This window comes from Stegodyphus dumicola, chromosome 10 (genome assembly GCF_044657685.1).
Source record: "Stegodyphus dumicola isolate Sdum_Otavi_A_Nest chromosome 10, ASM4465768v1".
NCBI lineage: Eukaryota > Metazoa > Arthropoda > Arachnida > Araneae > Eresidae > Stegodyphus > Stegodyphus dumicola.
Window position 1 is genome coordinate 21665267 of NC_140777.1, and position 18937 is coordinate 21684203.

Here is an 18937-nt window from a genome sequence, read left to right on the forward strand (position 1 = left end):
TTTAGGGTAACGCAGGGCGGCGTCCAGATAAGTTTGCTTCCCAGTTGTTGAGCCAAATCTTTTCGGATGATGGTAACGTTGGCTCCTGTATCTATCGTCATATTGCAGGGAACTCCATTAATATGTCCTATTATGAAAAGTCCATTACTGCCGCCTCTCACTGCAGAAATCTGAAGCGCTTTAAACTGGGCCTTTTCATGATCTGGCAACCTCCGCCCCGCGAGATGGCCACTAATTAGTTTCCCTGCTGTTTGTTAGGAGCGGTCTTAGCATCCGTGCCCTGGGGTGTTCTGCAGTTTCGTCGGATGTGTCCTTCAGCACCGCAGTTCCAGCACTTTACGGTCGGTTTCTTGTCACCAATATTCTGTCTCAAGGCGTTCAGTTGTCTAGTTAAATCGTCTAGACGAGCAGTGACTTGATCCCCTGGCTCCTGGACTTCAGCAGCTCTGACTGGATGGCGGTCTCGACGGGTGGCTTGCTGGGCTGCCTCAAATTTCATGGCATACACTAAAGCGCTTTTCAGATCTTTAACATCCGCCATTCGCAGTGCTTTCTGTATTTCAGGGTCCCGGATGCCATCGATGAAATATTGCAGGGACAGGATTTCCCTTGTTTCTGTCGGGAACTCCGAAAAGGCGTGATGTGACAGCCTTTCAACATCCGTGGCGAGCTCCTGAAGCGTTTCGGTGAGCTTCTGTTGACGAGATTTTAATTGGAGCCTGCTGTAGTCTTTTAAACATTTTTCGCCGAAGCGCAGCTCCAAAGCGCCGGATAGAGCTTCGAAATCTAGCCTTCGATTTTCGGGAAGCGTCTGCAGGATATCCGCTGCGTCGGCTCTCAAAGAAGCGGCGAGATGACAGGCCTTAGCTTGGGAATCCCATCCATTCGCATCCGCCACGATAGAAAATTGTGTCTTATACACCTGCCAGGAGGTCTTCCCATCATATGTCGATAGCTTCAGAGGTGGACGAGCAGGCATTGGTAAGAATTTAAAATCATCACTCCTGCTCCCTGCCGACGCTATGAATTTCTTTAAAGTATCCATTTCTTTGGCAACTGCAGAAACTCTCTCATCAATTTTTTGTTCGATTTGGTGTTGGACGGCACAAACTCTTCCTTCAATTCGTTCCTCCACAGCAGAAACTCTCCCTTCTATATGTTCTTTTACAGAAGAAACTCTTTCTTCTATTTCTTCTTTCACCGAAGAAACTCTTTCTTCAATATGATCTTTTACGGAAGAAACTTTTTCTTCAATATGTCCAACTTTATTTTTCAACTGCGTCAATTGTGCCTTCCATAGCTTCAAATTTATTTTCTATTATGCAAGTAATTTCTCTTTTCATGTCTTCTTGACCAGCTTGAACGGCTTTCATTTCGTCCTTAACGGATTCCTGGCCCAATTTCATTTGTTCTTTAATTTCTTCTTTAAATGAGGCAAAGGCTGATATTAACTGCCTTAATTGCTCTTCCATCGCTCTTGTTATTGGCATTCAAATCCCACTTCTGACACCAAAAATTGTTGCGTGCGTACGGGTTCGTTATGAAATGAATGCACAAGTCTGATGAAAAATGAATAAAAATTTATTATTATTACAACAAAAATGCTTACATTTTCTCAAATTATCATGCAGTATTACAATATCTCACAGTAGTTATCTTTTAACTACTCAAATGTACAATAGAACGTAATTCAAAACAGCTAAAGAACGCTAATCCGCGAATTCGCTATAATCAACAACAGGAGTTTTCTAAACAACAACAAACTAAGCGACTACTACAAACTGAGATGTTTTCCTCCTTTTATAAGATTTTTAAATCACGCGCTAGAATTTTCCAGTACTTTCTCGAAATCAAAAGAGATATTTATTTATTTAACGCACGCGCTCTTGTATTTTTAATTTTTCCGGCTAGCTTTCTTTTACTATTCGTCACGCGCTGCACTGCGCGAGAAATAAAACCATTTAATTTATAATTGAACTAACATTAGCTTTTTAAATACCAAATTCGTAACAATATTATGCAAATGATATTCCATTCTTTCATAAAAATCATCATGTGAACCTTTACAGCAGTGGGTAAAAATGAAATGCTTTCAGAGTTGTTTTTATTATCTTCTATCCTTCAATGTTTCAAGAATTTCGTTACTACGCTTATAAAAGCTACCTAGCCTCACAAAGAACATTTTTCAATGCATTTTGAGTCGCTCGTTAGTTCTTTAATTTTAGGGCAAAGAGAATAATAACTTGTAAGGTATGTTTTAATTTTATAACAGTTATTTTAATTTAGTGAACCTTTCCTGTCTTAATCTCGTTTCAATTTAAAACTCCCTACCAGAATGAGTTATTAGAATGGCGTTGAATGCAAAGGAGGGAGAGAATAGTATTAAAGTCAAGTTCAACTGACTTCGACACAACAACTCTATTTTGGCTTGCTATGCAGATGACACCGTGTTAGCTGTGAAATCTGCAAATGTAAATCGTGCAGTCAAAAAACATCCAGATCTTTATTCTTCCGATTGAACAGTGATGAGAACAATGGAAAATTCAAATGAATGCCTCAAAGTCACAGCTCTTGATCCTTCGGAAACGCAAAAGAAACGCTCCGATCAAAAAAACAACTTTCTTTATTCAATGAAATTGTTCCGGTGGTTTCCCAGGCCAAATATCTTGGTGTTTATTTAATGTTGGTGTCCTATTTAATGACCGCCCTACTTGGACACATCACGTTAATAATGTGCGTGAAAGGAGACTTAAAATCATGAAATGCTTATACGGTATTATTGGGAAATACTCTCCACTGGACTTGGACAAGAAGAGACTTATTTAACTCTCCGTTATCAGCCTAGTCATGACTTCCGGTTCGCAGGCATGGGTTACTATCTCCGACAGGGAACTTTAGAAGCTTCAGGTGATGCAAAGCAGATATTTTCGCATTATTACAAATGCGCATTTCTATGTACGTAAAATATGTCTTCACGACGATCTTAAGATCGAATCATTGGCAAAGTTTCTCAGAAAACTCAATGAACGCTTCTATCAGAAAGCACAAGAATGTAATATAATGAGCCACTCTGAACGTTTTAGCAACGAGATTCTTCACTAGATGCCAGTAGAATGGTGTCTCAACACCAGAGTACCTGGGCAAAAGCCCTACCCCTTGTAGAACACAATTAAGACGATTTGAATCACATTAAGGTTAGCCAGGACTGAGATATATGAATAGGATATAGGATAATTAAATTTTTAAAAACATTTTAATCTATATTTTTAGGCAGAATGTATATCTGAAGGCCAGAAAGCAGTCGAGCTGGTGATGTGATTTCTGAAAGACGAGAGATTAGCACATGACATATCAAGTGTGAGAATGATGGTGCCAGAGTACACGAAGGGATGCAAAAGATTACAATACCAAGAAGCGAGACCAGCGATAATATTTTAGCAAGATAAAATTTAGTTAGACATGTTACATATGACCTACACAGATATTCTACAGAATAAAACGCATGGTACAGATATTAATATGTGCAAATATAAGGATAAAGGATACAGTAAGCACATAACAGTAGTTACATAATCCATTTGTTAAAATAGCTAGAGACCTGTCCATATAACTGAAGTCATTAAAATCGTAATCAGCAATTTTTACGGCAGGGTTGGTCAGGGAAAGTTGTTTAGTATGAAATTTCTTCGCCCATTTTCGACTTTCATGTTCAGCTATAACCAAAAGTTTCATACATAAAGTTTAATGTGCTTTCGCATCTGCTCTGCCCAAAAATCTCAGCGGAATATGTCTTTATAGCATGATTTTTGACTTCATCCTCATCACTCATTTAATGCAAAAAAAAAAAAAAAAAAAAAAGGCTGTATATATATATAATGTTGTATGATCTTAAATTCATTTAGTGCGAAATCGAGTTATTCTACTACTTGCGCAATTGCTGCAAAGTAAGTTAATAATAATTTATTTACTAAAGAATATTTATTATATTATCTCCTAAGACTAATTTTAGTAGAATTATCTTAAAAGAGTGAATCCATACTTAGTAAGTTCAATTTCGAAAAATGTTTTAAAGTAACTTGAATGTAAATTGTTAAAAATGTTTAACGGGGACTGGAATTAAATCATGAATAACGAAATTTCAATTGTAAAAAGAAATAAATTAAAAGCAAGTAATTAAATTAAATGCAAGTAATCACTGCTATTGATCGGAAATTAGTTGACTTTTCAAGGGGAACAAACCAACTCCCGTTCAATGAACAATATTTAAGAAATAAATACGAAGGTGTTTCGTCCTTTACTCGAGCAATAAGGCGATGCCAAACCGGCAATTCAAGCTAGGCCATATATAGTTTTCCAGTTTATGAAAAAAAAAATTATTTTATGTATTATATCTTGTTTTCAGGACTCACTTAGGCATTTCTGTCCCTGCACCGCTACATGAAGCAACCAAAGGAAGAGAGCCGGTATACAGCTTGCAAGCTAGAGACTGCGACAACGGCAAACGGAACTTCGACACAGAGAGCTAGGATTCGTGAACAGCGCGCGTTTGCCTTTGGGATACGTCTCTCTAAGCCGTTCTTACGCTCGGCCGTATTATGCGCTTTTTGATAGTTCGCCGGCTAGTTTAAGATTACGATTAGATTGGATTGTATTATTAAATTAAATTATGGCAAAGCACACGAGGGCTATCTGCCTGAAGGGAGGGATGCCTTCGTGGAGGACTTAAGGGAAACTGGCTCGTATACATGTTACACATGGGGAAAACCACGAAAACGTCCATGCAGCCACCCCGTTCGCGGAATTCGAACCTCAGACCGAACTACCAGTGTTCAGCGTCTTTACCGCTCGGCCGCTGGTGGGCTTTAAGATTACGGGCCAACTATTTTAGAATTGTGTTAGTTTCGGCTAAATCTCTTTGTTAGTCATTTATTAGTTCTTATTTCTTACTTTTGAGTGGAGTCCCGAGTGGAGGCTTTCCTTCACGTCCGAAGAAAGAGGCGCATTGTTAATCCTATCTTGAGCGAATAATAACAACCCTTCTTGAGTTTACGCTTTCTGTTCTTTGAACCCAACGATTATTCGCTTAGCAGTTCAATAAATTTCTTCACACTTAATTTAACAGAATAAAAGTGAGGAACTCGGTAAACTTTTTTTTTTGGCCTAAACGGGCGCCCAGAAGCCCAGAAGTCTCGAAACGGCATTTTTTTTTTTTTTTTTTTTTTGAATCACTATAAATGGTTGCATCACTTTTCAAATTGTCGTCACCGAATATTTTCTCCCCGCGTGAATGTTTCTCGCATTATGGAAAAACAACGATAAATATAGCCATCAAATTTTGAATAACGAAGTCTTCCACCCGAATATGTGCAACTGGAAGATCGAATTTTGAATTTCGAATTTGTTTTATTATCTATTTTACATTTCTTAAACTTTAGTGAATTTTTGATTAAGAAACTAAACGATTTCAAAGCCAGCAGTGTCAAACACACTACGAAATAAAATATTTTTATCTCCAGCGCGCGAGGCTGTCTATCGGAAATTCTGTACAGAGGCTGTTTTTAAATAGGTTTAGTACAAAGCGACGTTATCTCGAAGGCTTATGAAACATGCATGTACATGTAAACCAAAAAAACATCCCACTGGGCGTAATATAAAATCTGAAAGCATTCAATTCTTTTTTTTTTTTTTTTTCTGCGTATCTAGTATTTTGACAAGTAACGCTTCTCTATACCAGAAGTTTGTACAAATTTTGGTTACGCGTGGCTGAACTGATGCTTTTGAGATTTTATTTACCTGAATCGTTCATGGAAGCCATTTTCTCTTAAAACCGTTGGTACTTACGTATTACGACTTTCACCGTAAAACTGTCGCCAAGCAGCATCATTTATGCATAAACTTGACTTCGCAGGCTTTTATGGAGAGAAGGAGATAAATTAATAGCTATTGCTGTAATTTTTTTCTGGCATTTTGAAAAAAGGTTCACCGGTTGTGGGGTCACAGTGCCTACACTCTATTTCATTTACAGTTGGTCAAGAGAATTCGTATCTGTTTAATGGGAAGAGGTTTAGTTTGGTTTGGTTTGGTTTATGCGATTACGGCAAAGCATCGATGGCTATCTGCTTAACACTTTGCGGGCCGCTGTCACGCTGGCGTGACTTTTGCTCGGCAACAGTTATCGGCCGCTGTCACGTACGCGTAACTTATTTTCGCGAACGACGATGCTTCACATCGACGTTTGTATAGATAGACATACTATAGCAAAACATTTGACGATCAGGAAACATTGGTTTCAACTGCTTCCTCTCCCAATTCACCAGACTGTCTATTATTGAAATCTTTTTTCGTGGACGCTTGTTTTGTTAGTTTGAGACTGTCTTTCGCTGCCTTCAAATATCGGAAACTTACGTTAGATTTAAAGATATCCTTCAAAATGCTCTTCGATGAGGAAATATATGCTGATCTGTTATCAGAAGAGGATAATTGCTCTGATAGTGAAAGTGATTCGGACAGTGGAAGCGATATAATTGTGAGACGATTCAGAAATAAGGGAAGACCAATAATTAGTGAATCTGAAAGTGATGAAGAGCATTCTGTGGCAAATGATTGGTCAGAAGTTGATTTTAAACCTAACTTTCATGCTTGCCTGGAACAGTTTGTGTTACAGGTACCATACACACCAGATATATTATCAACTGTGGAATTGTTCATTGGGGACGATTTATTTAATTTGTTTGCCACACAAACAAACTTATATCATAATCAGCAGACTAATGATAACAACATTGAATCAAAAAGAATAAAGCTTGGATTGATACAAATGTTGTAGAAATGAAAAAACTTTTGGGGTTTGTTATCCTAATGGGAATAGTAAGAAAACCAGAATAAGACGATTATTGGTCTACTCACCCTGGATTACATACACCTATTTTTGGGAATACTATGCCAAGGAACCGATTTCGGCAGTTATGGAAGTATTGGCACTTCAGTAATAACGAGCATTGCTAAGAAAGGCTTGATAAAATAAAACCAGTTTACTCGTATCTGGTAGAAAAGTTTCAAAAAATTTATAAACTTGAGAAAGAATTATCGCTGAATGAAGGTATCATTCCATGGAGGGGCAGGCTATCTTTTCGTACATATAATCCTGCGAAAATTATAAAATATGGAATTTTAGTTCGTATGGTGTTTGAGGCGACATCTGGTTATATATGCAATTTAGAAATATATTGCGCGCAAGGAAAATCGCTAACTGCAACAATATTCGCCAGGTCCGTGCTATCGCCAGATTTAAATTTATGGCACAATGTATATGTGGACAACTATTACAATAATGTAAAGGTTGCAGAGGAGTTACTAAAGCATAAAACAAACATCTGTGCAAAATTAGAGTAAACAGAGGAGAGCCAAATTGTTCTGCCAATCTGCTACATTGAAAAATAAGTCAATGCAATTTCGTAGGAAAGGGGAAATTATGGTACAAAAATGAAATTCGGCCAAAAAATTGATAATGATGATTTCTACGATAACTTCAGCAGACATGGTCGAATGTGTGAGTAAAAGAACCAAAAAGAAGTGCATTAAACCAATTTGGGTACTATTCGGTTTCGAGGGCCGTAAAAAATCGCCAAACTATTGTTGATGCCAGTGCTGCCAAAAGTAATTGCGGCAACCCTAACGCAAGAAAGGAAGTACAATAGTAAATAACTATTTAAATATTGATGTTTTAATTCAGATGAAAGGTTAATTTCATATAATATTTCGCTACCAAGTTATCAATTTTTTGGCCACTAAAGCATAATGTCATCTCGTTGGTTGTTCAAACATAATTTTCTATAATGAATGATGCCTTTTCTTTGAAAACATTTTCGGTAAAGTGCAGAATCTCCCGCTTATTTCTTTGCCGCTTTTTACAAGGGTAAAAGCAATTGGAATTGTGTCAATTTGCTTTTACTTTTTAAGTGACAATAGGTCGATGTGTATATAGATAAAGTCAAGGGTGTGCGCAGTGCCATTTTTGTGCAATTCTAGGATTTTTTTCAAGTGAAAATAGGTCGATGGGCACATGGATACCGAGTATGTGCAATTCTTAAAAACGTGTCAAGCAGTGGGTGATTCTGCACTTTACCCAAAATTCTATCGCAGACTTTTCATCATAGGCAATTCCGAAATTGTTAAATCCATAGGATAGCAAAAAAGGAATTAAAAATTAAACTGGTATTTCAATGACGTCTTAAGAAATATAGAACTATATAAACTTACGCAATCTGAAATCAGCATTTTCGCTGCAATTTTTTTACGGCCCTCGAAACCGAATAGTACCCCAATTTGCATACAAGAGTGTAATAAATTTATGAAAGGTGTTGATCACGCCGATCAATACCTATCGTGTTATTCCATACTCCGCAAAACAAAAACAAAAAATGGAAAAAAAAAAAAAAAAAAAAAAAAACCGGTTTTATATCTCATAAACTGTGCATTACTCAACGCGTTCCAGATATACATAAAAAATTATGAAAATCCTATTAGATTCAAACAATTTTTACTAAACCTTGCACTAGCATGGATTAATGGGAATGAAGAGGAGCAACAATCAAGATCGGCTGCTCAATGTGATAAAAGATCGCCGAGGTTTGATCCACCAGGCAGACTTACTACGGACTTGAGAAAACATAGAATAACACGTATTAGTGGTAATGGGAGAATTGAAAACCCGCAAAGGGCCTGTAAAGTCTGCACTGCCGAAAAGAAGTTCCACTGCATACATGTGTTCTTCCTGCAACGTTTTTCTGCATGTTGGAAAATTTTTTCAGAATTATCATACTAAAAAGAACTATGAATCCTAGGAGTTAAATTTTCTAAATAAAACGTTTTAGTACTAATTAAAAAATATAATTGGAATAAAATGGAATGAAAATAGTGTAACAGTTATTTTAGTGCTTTCTTTAATAATAATTATATACTAACTACTTATGTTTCGAAAAATTGCGTAAATATCACCGTTGGCGAGCAGTAGAACCTGCGTGAACCGGCGGCAGCGTAACGGCGCTTCGATAAATGCGCGGCCCGCAAAGTGTTACGATAAGGAATGCCATCGTGGAGGACACTAAGGGAAACTAGCTGATATACACGTTACACATGGGAAAAACAACGAAAACATCCAAGCAGTCAGCCCGTTCGCAAGATTCGAACCTCGGACGAAACAACCAGTGTTCAGCGGGTTTTACGTTCGGCCGTTGATGGGCTTAATGGGAAGAACGGCTGGATATAGCTGACACAATAGTTACCGTTTGGAGCAATTACTTGAGAGAAGTTGGTATTCTTAAGGTTCTGAACAGAACTTCCAGTTTAATCGGAAACCATACCAAAATAGTAGAAATCTACAAAACCAATTTTGCGAAATATTGCGAAATATTGAATAAATTCTATACATTTTCTAAGTACAATGATAAATCATACCAAACCAGCTAACACTATAATACCATAAAACAATACAATTTCTCTTCAATACGATTACTCTAGCAATTGTACTACGTAGGTAAACATTAAAAGTAATAATCTTATCATCTACACAATCATCAATACGATTACTCTATTACAATGTTTCAAAACTATGATACTATGAATCAATACAACACACAATTACTCTGATAGAAAACGATTACTCAAATTAATGACAGAACCATTCCATAATTAAATAAATCAGATAAGTAAACATTAAAAGCAATAACTTTGTCATCTAAGTACTTATTATGGTACTGATTTTACATTTACTTAAAAACAATTCAGTTTTAAGAAATGAACAGTACACAATGTGACTTGCACACTGGAAATTGAATACTATTCAATGATTCAGTAAGATGATTTTATACGATTATTCTAATACAATGATTTAATACGAGAATTCTATGTGCTTACTAAAATAATTATTCAGTATAAATGTCAATTCGATAGTACAAGGAAACAAAGTGATCTCTCAATGATTTTATGCAATTACTCAAATAAATAATAATAAAACCGTACATGTTATTAGTCATATTAGCCAATTGAATATCAAAACAATAAGTATATCATATTATACGTATTATAGTATTAATTTTCAAATAGCAGAACAGTCAATATCTACCTACCTCACATGTCCGCTCCACAGCCAAAGGAACGTTCATAGCCTAGGGAGTCCACATTATGTATAGTACAGTATGTTATATACAGTACATTAGAACAGTTTGATACATTTGGAATAGCCAAGAGAGTGATTTTCTGACTGCCTGACATGTCCGCTTCAAAGCCAGAGGATTGTTTAAAACCGAGGGAGTCCACATAACGGGGCAATTCTTGGTTTTTATTTGCATTGCAGATTAAGATAGTTTCTTTACGATTTACATTAGAGACATATAAAATCAGATTTGACATAGGTCAGTGCCGAGGTCCGTAAGTTTATTAACAATTTTGTTCATCTTTCGTACTGTATGCTTGTTATTAATCATCAACCACCTAAATGCTTGCTCATTCGTTGGCGGGATCGGCAGGTGCAAATCAGTTGTTATTGGGCAGTTAACTACATAATGTTTGGGTGTACCCAACTCGCAAATGCACTGTGCCGTATTTGTAATGCCAAACCTTTCAAAATATACCGGAAAAGGACCGTGTCCTGTTATATACCGTACAAGTTGAGCATGTATTATGAGGGGATCATAAGTTACTGTGGGGATAATGAGTCAGAGTTCCAGTCTTCCTGTCACAGGGATTTAATTTTTTGCGTAAGATTTTTCTTAAGCCAGGAAATTGGCCAAGGTATCGTAATTTGTTCAGCATTTATGTTCTGCGCCGCTTCTTTGGCTAGCTGATCCGCCAGTTCGTTTCCTGTTTGGCCAGCAGGGACTTTTATCCATTGCAGCTTTAGGTTTAACACGTTAAATGTGGCGCCGGTTCCCAGGGACCGGCAGTGAACCTTCCGTGTGGCCGGCGTCAGTTCCTGGGTACCGGCAGTGAACTTTCCGTGTGGCTGGCGTCGGTGCCTGGGGACTGGCACTGGAATTATCGTTTGGCTGGCTTCGGTCCGCGAGAAATAGTTAAAAAATTAAACTATTTCCCGCGGAAAAAACGTGTTAAACCTAAAGCTGCAATGGATAAAGGCCCATGCTGGTCAAACAAGAAACGAGCTGGCGGATCAGCTAGCCAAAGAAGCGGCGCAGAACATAAATGCTGAACAAATTACGATACCTTGGCCAATTTCCTGGCTAACAAAAAATCTTAAAATTTAAAGTTAAAAAATAAATATAGTCTCAATGAAATGTGATCAAATTTAGTTTTAATGAAATGTATTGAAACATTCTAAACAAAAATACGTCTTAGCTTTACGGCTGATCTCGCTACCGGCTGAACGGAAAGGACAGGAAATTCGGCGCCGCGCTCAACGTGTTAAATGACCGTTGCCATATTCGCAATTCGTTTCCTTTAAACCCCTTTTTTTTTTTTTTTTTTTTTTTTTTTGTATGGAAGAATATGGAGTATACTTTCTAAGAAAATACTAAGAAATCACAAGCTTTGCTTATTTACTAATTTTTCAAACCATTGTCTCCCAGTTAGACCTCAATAATTTAACATTAATTTTTCGATCATTCTGCACTAACAGATTAACATAAAGCAACACTTCGTTTTACATTCAGACGATAATGTTAAGGAACAGATGTCGTTGTTAGCCTATAATAAGTAAAGCCAAAGCAACTCGATGGTTATTTGCCTATGGGAGACATTTCTTCGTGGAGGAATTCCTAAGGGAACCTGGATTCATTCTTAAGGTCAGAATTTATTAAGGTTACTTAACCAGAATATTTTAGTTACATGGGGGGGGGGGAACTAGCTCGTTCGCCTGGATTCGATCCCAGGTCAAATTACCAGTATTCAGCGGCGTTACCACTCGGCCGTTGGTGGACACCGAAAATTAGATGTATTGGACGGTTTACCAGGTATGCATTTCCTAATTCATACTCCAAAAATATCTTTTATTTCATGGTTCTTTCATATATTAATCGTTTTTCGCGAACGAGGGCTTCTTTTCTAGGACACTAGAAAGTTTCCATTTTTCAACATTCTCCTGATCACTCAAAATTCCAAATGACGCTTCCACATTGCTGCAAATTGTTAAAATATCAATTTTGGAAATGCAAGAAGTTTAAAATAACTGTTTCTCTGATGAACTAAGAAATGGGATCAGCTTAATTTTGATGTCGCCCCATTGTTTGATAAAGTGACAGCATGGACAAAATGACTTAGCAAGAATAAATGCAGTTGTAAGTAGGGAATAAATATTTCATTACTGTGAAAATTTCGAAAGTCCCTACATTACTTTTAAAGGAACTAACTAAGTAAATGTCTGCCTGAATGTACAGTTAGTCAATAAAGTCTGCGTACATCAAGAAAAGAAATATCAAATCCAAATTTTAAGGTGCGAAAAGAGTGGTTTCTTAAAGTTTTATTTTTTAAATATTTAGTTTCAATAAGGGACTTTGAAATTATTTAACTGTAATATTTTTATACCTAATAATTTATGCACACTAATTTTTAAAATGTAAGTGACCAAAGTGACCAAAAATCAAAGCCTATAAAGTTTGCGTACAACGCGAAGGAGGAGGATTTCTTATCTAACTTTTAAACTTCAAACTTGAAGAATGCAAACAAGATTACACTTTCAAGGTCCTTGACTTCCGAAGCAAATTTCACGTTCATTGGAAGTTGTTATTTCTATTTTCTTTGACGAAAATGACAACCAATAAAGAAATTCCTTTAGTTACGAGACAACTAATTATCAAATTGAGAGATGAAGGTAAAACTCTTCGTTATATTGGGAAAACCATTTTCTAGTGTGCGAAGAGTTATTCAAAACTATCTTGACACTGGTAGTCTTGCTGTAAAACCAAGATGTGGGGGACCGAACGCAGAGAGAAGAAAAAAAAATTCTTTTACGAATTAAACAAAATCCTAAACACTTTCTGCTGCAAGCATTGCAAAAGACATTTTGTTAACTAGCAACATGGAAATTTCTCCTGAAACTATACGAAAAGTGCTGCGAAAGGCCGATTATCATGGATGCAAACCTAGGTCTAAGCTATACATTTCCCTAGACAAATAGAAAGAAACGAATTGCTTTTGCCAAAACATATTTAAACTCTTCGCAGGACTTCTAGAACTATGTAATTTGGTCAGATGAAAGTAAATTTACAATATTTAAAGTTAATAGCTATCCTATTGTATGGAGAAAACCATGAACAGAACTGAATCTGAGAAATTGAAATCAAACTGTCAAACATGGAGCTGGCGGTGTGATGGTATGGGGGTGTATGTCATCGAAAGGAGTTGGAGATTTTCACATTATTGATGGATAGCTATGTAAGTATAAGTATTAAGTCATGGATAAGTATGTTTATCTGGATATTCTGAAGAAACGTCTACAAGACAGTGCCCGAAATTTTAAACCTTTCTAATACCTTTATTTTCCAAGAAGACAACGACCCGAAACATACAGCTAAAATTGTGAAGGAATATCTCCTCTATCACCCTCCAAGACAGTTGCGTACTCCTCCACAGTCAACAGACCTCAATTCAATCGAACATTTGTGGGCAAAATTGGAGAAACGAATTCGAAAACACAATATTACTTGGCGAAATGAGCTAATTAGTAAATTGCAGGAAGAATGGGCGAAATTTACGTCGGATGACACTGAAAAACTAGTTCAGTCAATGCCCAGACGTCTGCAAGCTGTTTTGAAGAATAAAGGATATCCTACAAAGTATTGAAGTAATGTAAAAAACTTATATTTCGCATTTTTTTAAGTGTACGCAGACTTATTGGAGGGAATTTCTGAGTTTTTTGTGACAAAATATATTTTTGGAAAAATGTAAAAATATTGCACTGATATTATTTACTTTTTATTTAAGCTTACAATTTTAGCTAATAAAAGAAAAAAAATGAAATGATTAAAATACATTTTTTCTATGCTTTCAGTGTTTTTTAATTTAAAATTTAGTCTGTACGCAGACTTTTGTGGCTAACTAAGTATATTTCTCGCACTGTGAAAAAACGACTGTTCCTAGGGACAGCATGTTTGGAATAGCGTAGTCCTCTACACCCGAGCATCTGCACCTGGTTGTAAAACTTTAAGTTTGAAACTGAACGATTTGAAAGCGAGCTGGGCCAAAGATGTTCGTAATTTTCACTCGTAACTATCTATTGGGAATTCTAAAGATATGCTATTTTTAAATATTTTGTTATTTAGCTATTCAACTGAATTTATTTTTATCGCACGAGTGCGAAGAGCGGATATTTAATTAATAAATTTAACACAAAAAACGTTAGTACCCAAAACACAAAAAGTTTCGCAAGCCATCTTACTAAGTACATCGACATGGTAAACTGAGAAAACACTGAAAATAGTAGAACACATGCTGCTTTTAAAATTTTTCCAATTTTTCTTGTTGAATTGTAGATGGCGTAAGTGTGAAGAAAATGAGACTTGATAATAAAGCTAAAATGACAGAAAGAAATGGTTTAGCTAGAGTAGATGCAGCAGCAGACTGCGAGCTTTAAAAAAACCCTTTTGGACCACAGGTAAAGTCCGAGTCCTTACAGTTTTCGTTTCATTTATGTGTTATTCTTCTTATCCGACATCCTTACTGTTCGTACTAACCCGTCTCTAAAGGTATCATTCGCAATAACGTAACGTTTCATTTTATTTATTCACCCACTAATTGTACTACATCTTTATAATTGTGAAACATTTCGCATACATGGCAGTATACTAAAATGAAAGCTGTTCTTTTCAAATATTTTTACTTCAGATATTCCAGGAAAAGCAATATCTTTTAGTGTTCAGTATTAAAATTGAATCTGGACGATTTAAATAATACTTAAGAACTTCTCAGACTGCAAGGAATACAAAAATACATTAGTCTCGATTAGATATTCTGTCTCAATATTTTTAACGTTCTAGTAAAAATAAAACCAGAACAACTTAGGGAACTTGTTTTGAAATCAGATATTAATAAAAGTGCATAAAATAATTTAAAAAATGCAACCATAACATTTCATTAGAAGAGGAATGTGGAGAAATGGGCTTCTCGTTTCGCTATCATACTCTATTTCAACAGTATAAATTTCCTTATTATGAATGATTTTAAAATTGAATGTAATAATAGACTGTTCGTGATAAATCTGACCAATTTCATAGGCCAATAAATGAAGATTTCCCTTTTTCGCACAGAAATAACCCAAACTCTGTTTTTCATTTATTGTAATTTCCTTTTCAGATTAGAAATAACACTAATAGTTACATATAGCATCTGGCCTAAACCAAACGTGATGATGAAAGCAAAATCAAAATGCTTATCAGACCTCGAATAGTTTACATTAGATTATTTAATTGCAGTTTGGTTAGTTTGATTACGGGGCTATCTGCCTAAGGGGGGTTCCATTAATTTTAAAATAATCTTAATATTATAAAGCAAACTAAAATAATTTAATATCTTCATAACTATGCTTATTAGCATTTTCACTCTTCTTTTGTTGTATTTATATTAATTAAAGCCATCGGAATAATGAAATAAATTTTAAAACTGCGAAATTTTAAAGCTCAGAGCAAGAAATATTTGGAATTTCAAAAGTATTTTTTCCAAACTTAACTGAATAATCGTATTAGTTAAAAATTTACGTCTATATTAAAAGGCTGTGCTTGACAACTTAACAAATTATGACGTGGATTTATTATTACAAACAATTATTTGTGGATTAATTTTTGTTCATAAAACATCTAAAACTTTACTTACACACTGGTAGCGTAATAGGAGGCATACTTGGAAAGAAACTGGAACGCTATTAGCAGCTAAGCTACGACATAGCATAGCTTTACGTGCTTTAAAAATAGCGAGTTTGCCAGCATTTATATACTCTTTACATTGTAAAACATCAGATTCATACTCAGTATCGGAGAATAAATTATGAATGCTATTATTATCCAATAATTTCATTTCACTCAACATCTCCGAAAGTCCATCCCAAAAAATATTCTAAATCACCATTATTTACATCATCGGAACTATCATTAATAACGTCTGCCAACTTGATAATAAAGCGAGTAATATTTGCTCGAAAATAATAATAATAATATTTAATTTACGTAATAAAGCGAAAAATATTTGCTTCTGTTTTTTCTCAAGATGCTAATGTCATCCATAGCGTTGCTTTGGAATGACATTTCAAAATGCGCAAGGAAAGATTAAAGTTCTAAACGATATAAATAAAGAAAATAAAACCATACTTGCCTTAATTCCAGATAACACAAGCGTATCTATACAAAATCCTACATCTATAAAGTTTCTGCACCAAATATTGAGTTTATATCAGTATTTTAGTTTCGTTATTACGCACTCAACTGTTCTAAACATAAACATTTCATTCTTACAATTTTGTGCTGCCAGGTTCAAAAATTAAATCAAATTCCGCGCGGAGAAAAATCGTGACTGACGTCACGAGCAACAATGTCTATCGACAGGTGGAATACCGCTAGATAATAAGTATTCTGTTTGAGGTCGCGGAAACACATTGCTTTGAAAGAACTGAATTTGTGGATTAAAATTGAAACATAAATATCTTACACTTTGCAGAATAGTAAAAGTCTGTCAAACTGGAGTTGCAAATAATTTATTTCGAACAATGTTGCCACTTCTCGCTTCCAAATCACTGAGTCTGTCAAACTGGAGTTGCAAATAATTTATTTCGAACAATGTTGCCACTTCTCGCTTCCAAATCACTGAGTATGCTAAACAAAAATGCTTTAAATCTAAACAAAGTGTGAAATAAGTGAAGCAAAAACACTCCAAATTCAAAATTCTGACTTCGAGGTGCCTGATGAGGATTGTGCAGTAATTAACATCGTTATTTAAACTTAACTACTACTTTATCTAATATTTTTAACTTACGTTTCGTTATTACTTTTCTTGTTGCTCAATGGCAACAATTATTATTGTTGTTAAAAAATATTCTTTTTCCTTTTTGCGTAATGTTTAGAACGTAAAGTTTTCGGCCATTTTTTATGTTGTTTTTGTTAGCGATGCTAATTTAAAGCTGCATTTTAACTGAATATATAGCTTTTAATTTTTTAAAATTATCGTATTCATTCATTGTAGTTCATTTGAGTGATTTAAAAGGCATCTGTACCTTTTTGTTTGCAGTTGTTCTTTACATTTTCTGACATTAGGTGTCATGACATTACTTCTGATTCGAAACAATATTTCCGGCAGCAAAAGGATTTAAGAAAAAAGACTTGTTATATGTTGTCGAAGAAACTGGAGCGACATTGCTTCAAACGATCACAATAACATAACTGAAAGAAATTATTTTTTCAGAGTAAACAGTATTTGGATAATTCACAGTTCGTTTCCGATTTTTTGATAACGACTGTTAGTGAACGGAGACAAAAAGAAGAACTTGATGAAAAACTAAAACAAAAAGAATACGAAGAACGGGAAAAGGTGAGGCAACATGACTTGAATTGCGCGAATCCATGCAAAATCGCCAATAGCAGATGAGTCTCAGAACTCTGTTACTTTCACTAGATCTAAAAATAAATTTAATTTTCGAAATCAGAAATTGCACAGTTTAGTGGTGACATTAAGGATTGGCTACCCTTTTAGAGTCAATTCTAACAGATTCATAATGCTGAAGAAATTTCACCTGAAATTAAATTTCAGTGCCTTATTCAAGCTACTCAGCAATTCAGTGCAATTTCAATTGGAAGCTTGAATAGCAATTTCAGTGCTATCCAAGCTTCCAATTGTTGCCACCAAATACTGTATTATCTTTAGAGATAATACACCAAATACTGTATTATCACCAAATACTGTATTATCCTGTATTATCTTTAAAGAATTTAAATAATGAAGAATCTTCACGCAATGTATGTATATTTCTCGCACTGGGAAAATCCGATGCCACCTAGAGCGAGCCATTACATTTTGAATAACTTAATCCTCCACCCAAATACATGCATTTAGAAGTACAGAATTTGAATTTTAAATTATAAGTTTCCTGTCTTTAAAACTTTAATGAATTTAAGTTTATGTGACGTAAGTGCCAAGAACGTGATATCTAAAAAATAAAGCTAGCACACAAAACATTAATAATACAAAGACACAAAAAATGTTTTGTAAGCTATCTTACCAACAAAAAACGAACACTGATATGAGGAAATCTGAAAAGTAGAAAAATGTATGCCAACACTTAACACTACATCGGGAATTCCAGTATATTCTTTTGATAATAATACAGCCTAGAAGCATAACGATACACTACTTTTAAATATTTTGTAATTTTGCTGTTGAATCGTATATGGCGTAAGAACGAATAAAATGATTCTTAATAATAAAGATAGCACGAGTGACTGCAAGAGCAGAATGGTAGACTGCGAACTCAGCGAGAGCGTACAAATCTTACCAAATGCTTTTGGGCGATTGCTAAAGTCCGAAATCATTCAGATTTTAATTATAATAATTGTTTAATTATTTAATTGGATTTTTGATAACACGTTTACGCTCGTCAGTCACGAAAGGAATTAGAAAAGTCTTATTATTAAACCTGAACTCAGTTTTGATCAGTATAATAGTCTCGAATCTTCTAATTTTTACCTCGATCGCTGAACTAATAGCATCACACGCTGGAAAGGTTTTACGTTATTAGGTAATTTAGTAAATATACACGTCGAACCCAATTTAAAGCAGACTCTAAGGATAAATACAATTAGAAAGTAACAAAAACGGAAAAAACAAAAAAAAGTCTGAAAGTTTTAAAATTTCATATTACGCCTAAAGGGGCTTTTTTTTAACGTTTTTTGCGTTACCTTTATTTATTAAATATCATGTTCTTCGCAGTTAAACCATAAAATTCGAT

General features: G+C 35.2%; 1 protein-coding gene across 7 annotated transcripts in view; it reads right to left on the reverse strand.

Annotated features, from left to right (window-relative positions):
- Window positions 1–18937, reverse strand: part of LOC146994913 (uncharacterized) — a 691669-nt gene that overhangs the window by 106606 nt on the left and 566126 nt on the right. The window contains exon 1 of one of the 7 annotated variants that reach the window (XR_015043335.1): window positions 16315–16730. The exons of the other annotated variants lie outside the window; for them this stretch is intronic. The gene's annotated coding sequence lies outside the window, so the exon portion shown is untranslated. Of the gene's footprint in view, window positions 1–16314; window positions 16731–18937 lie in introns of those variants that run through there. 7 annotated transcript variants of the gene reach the window in all.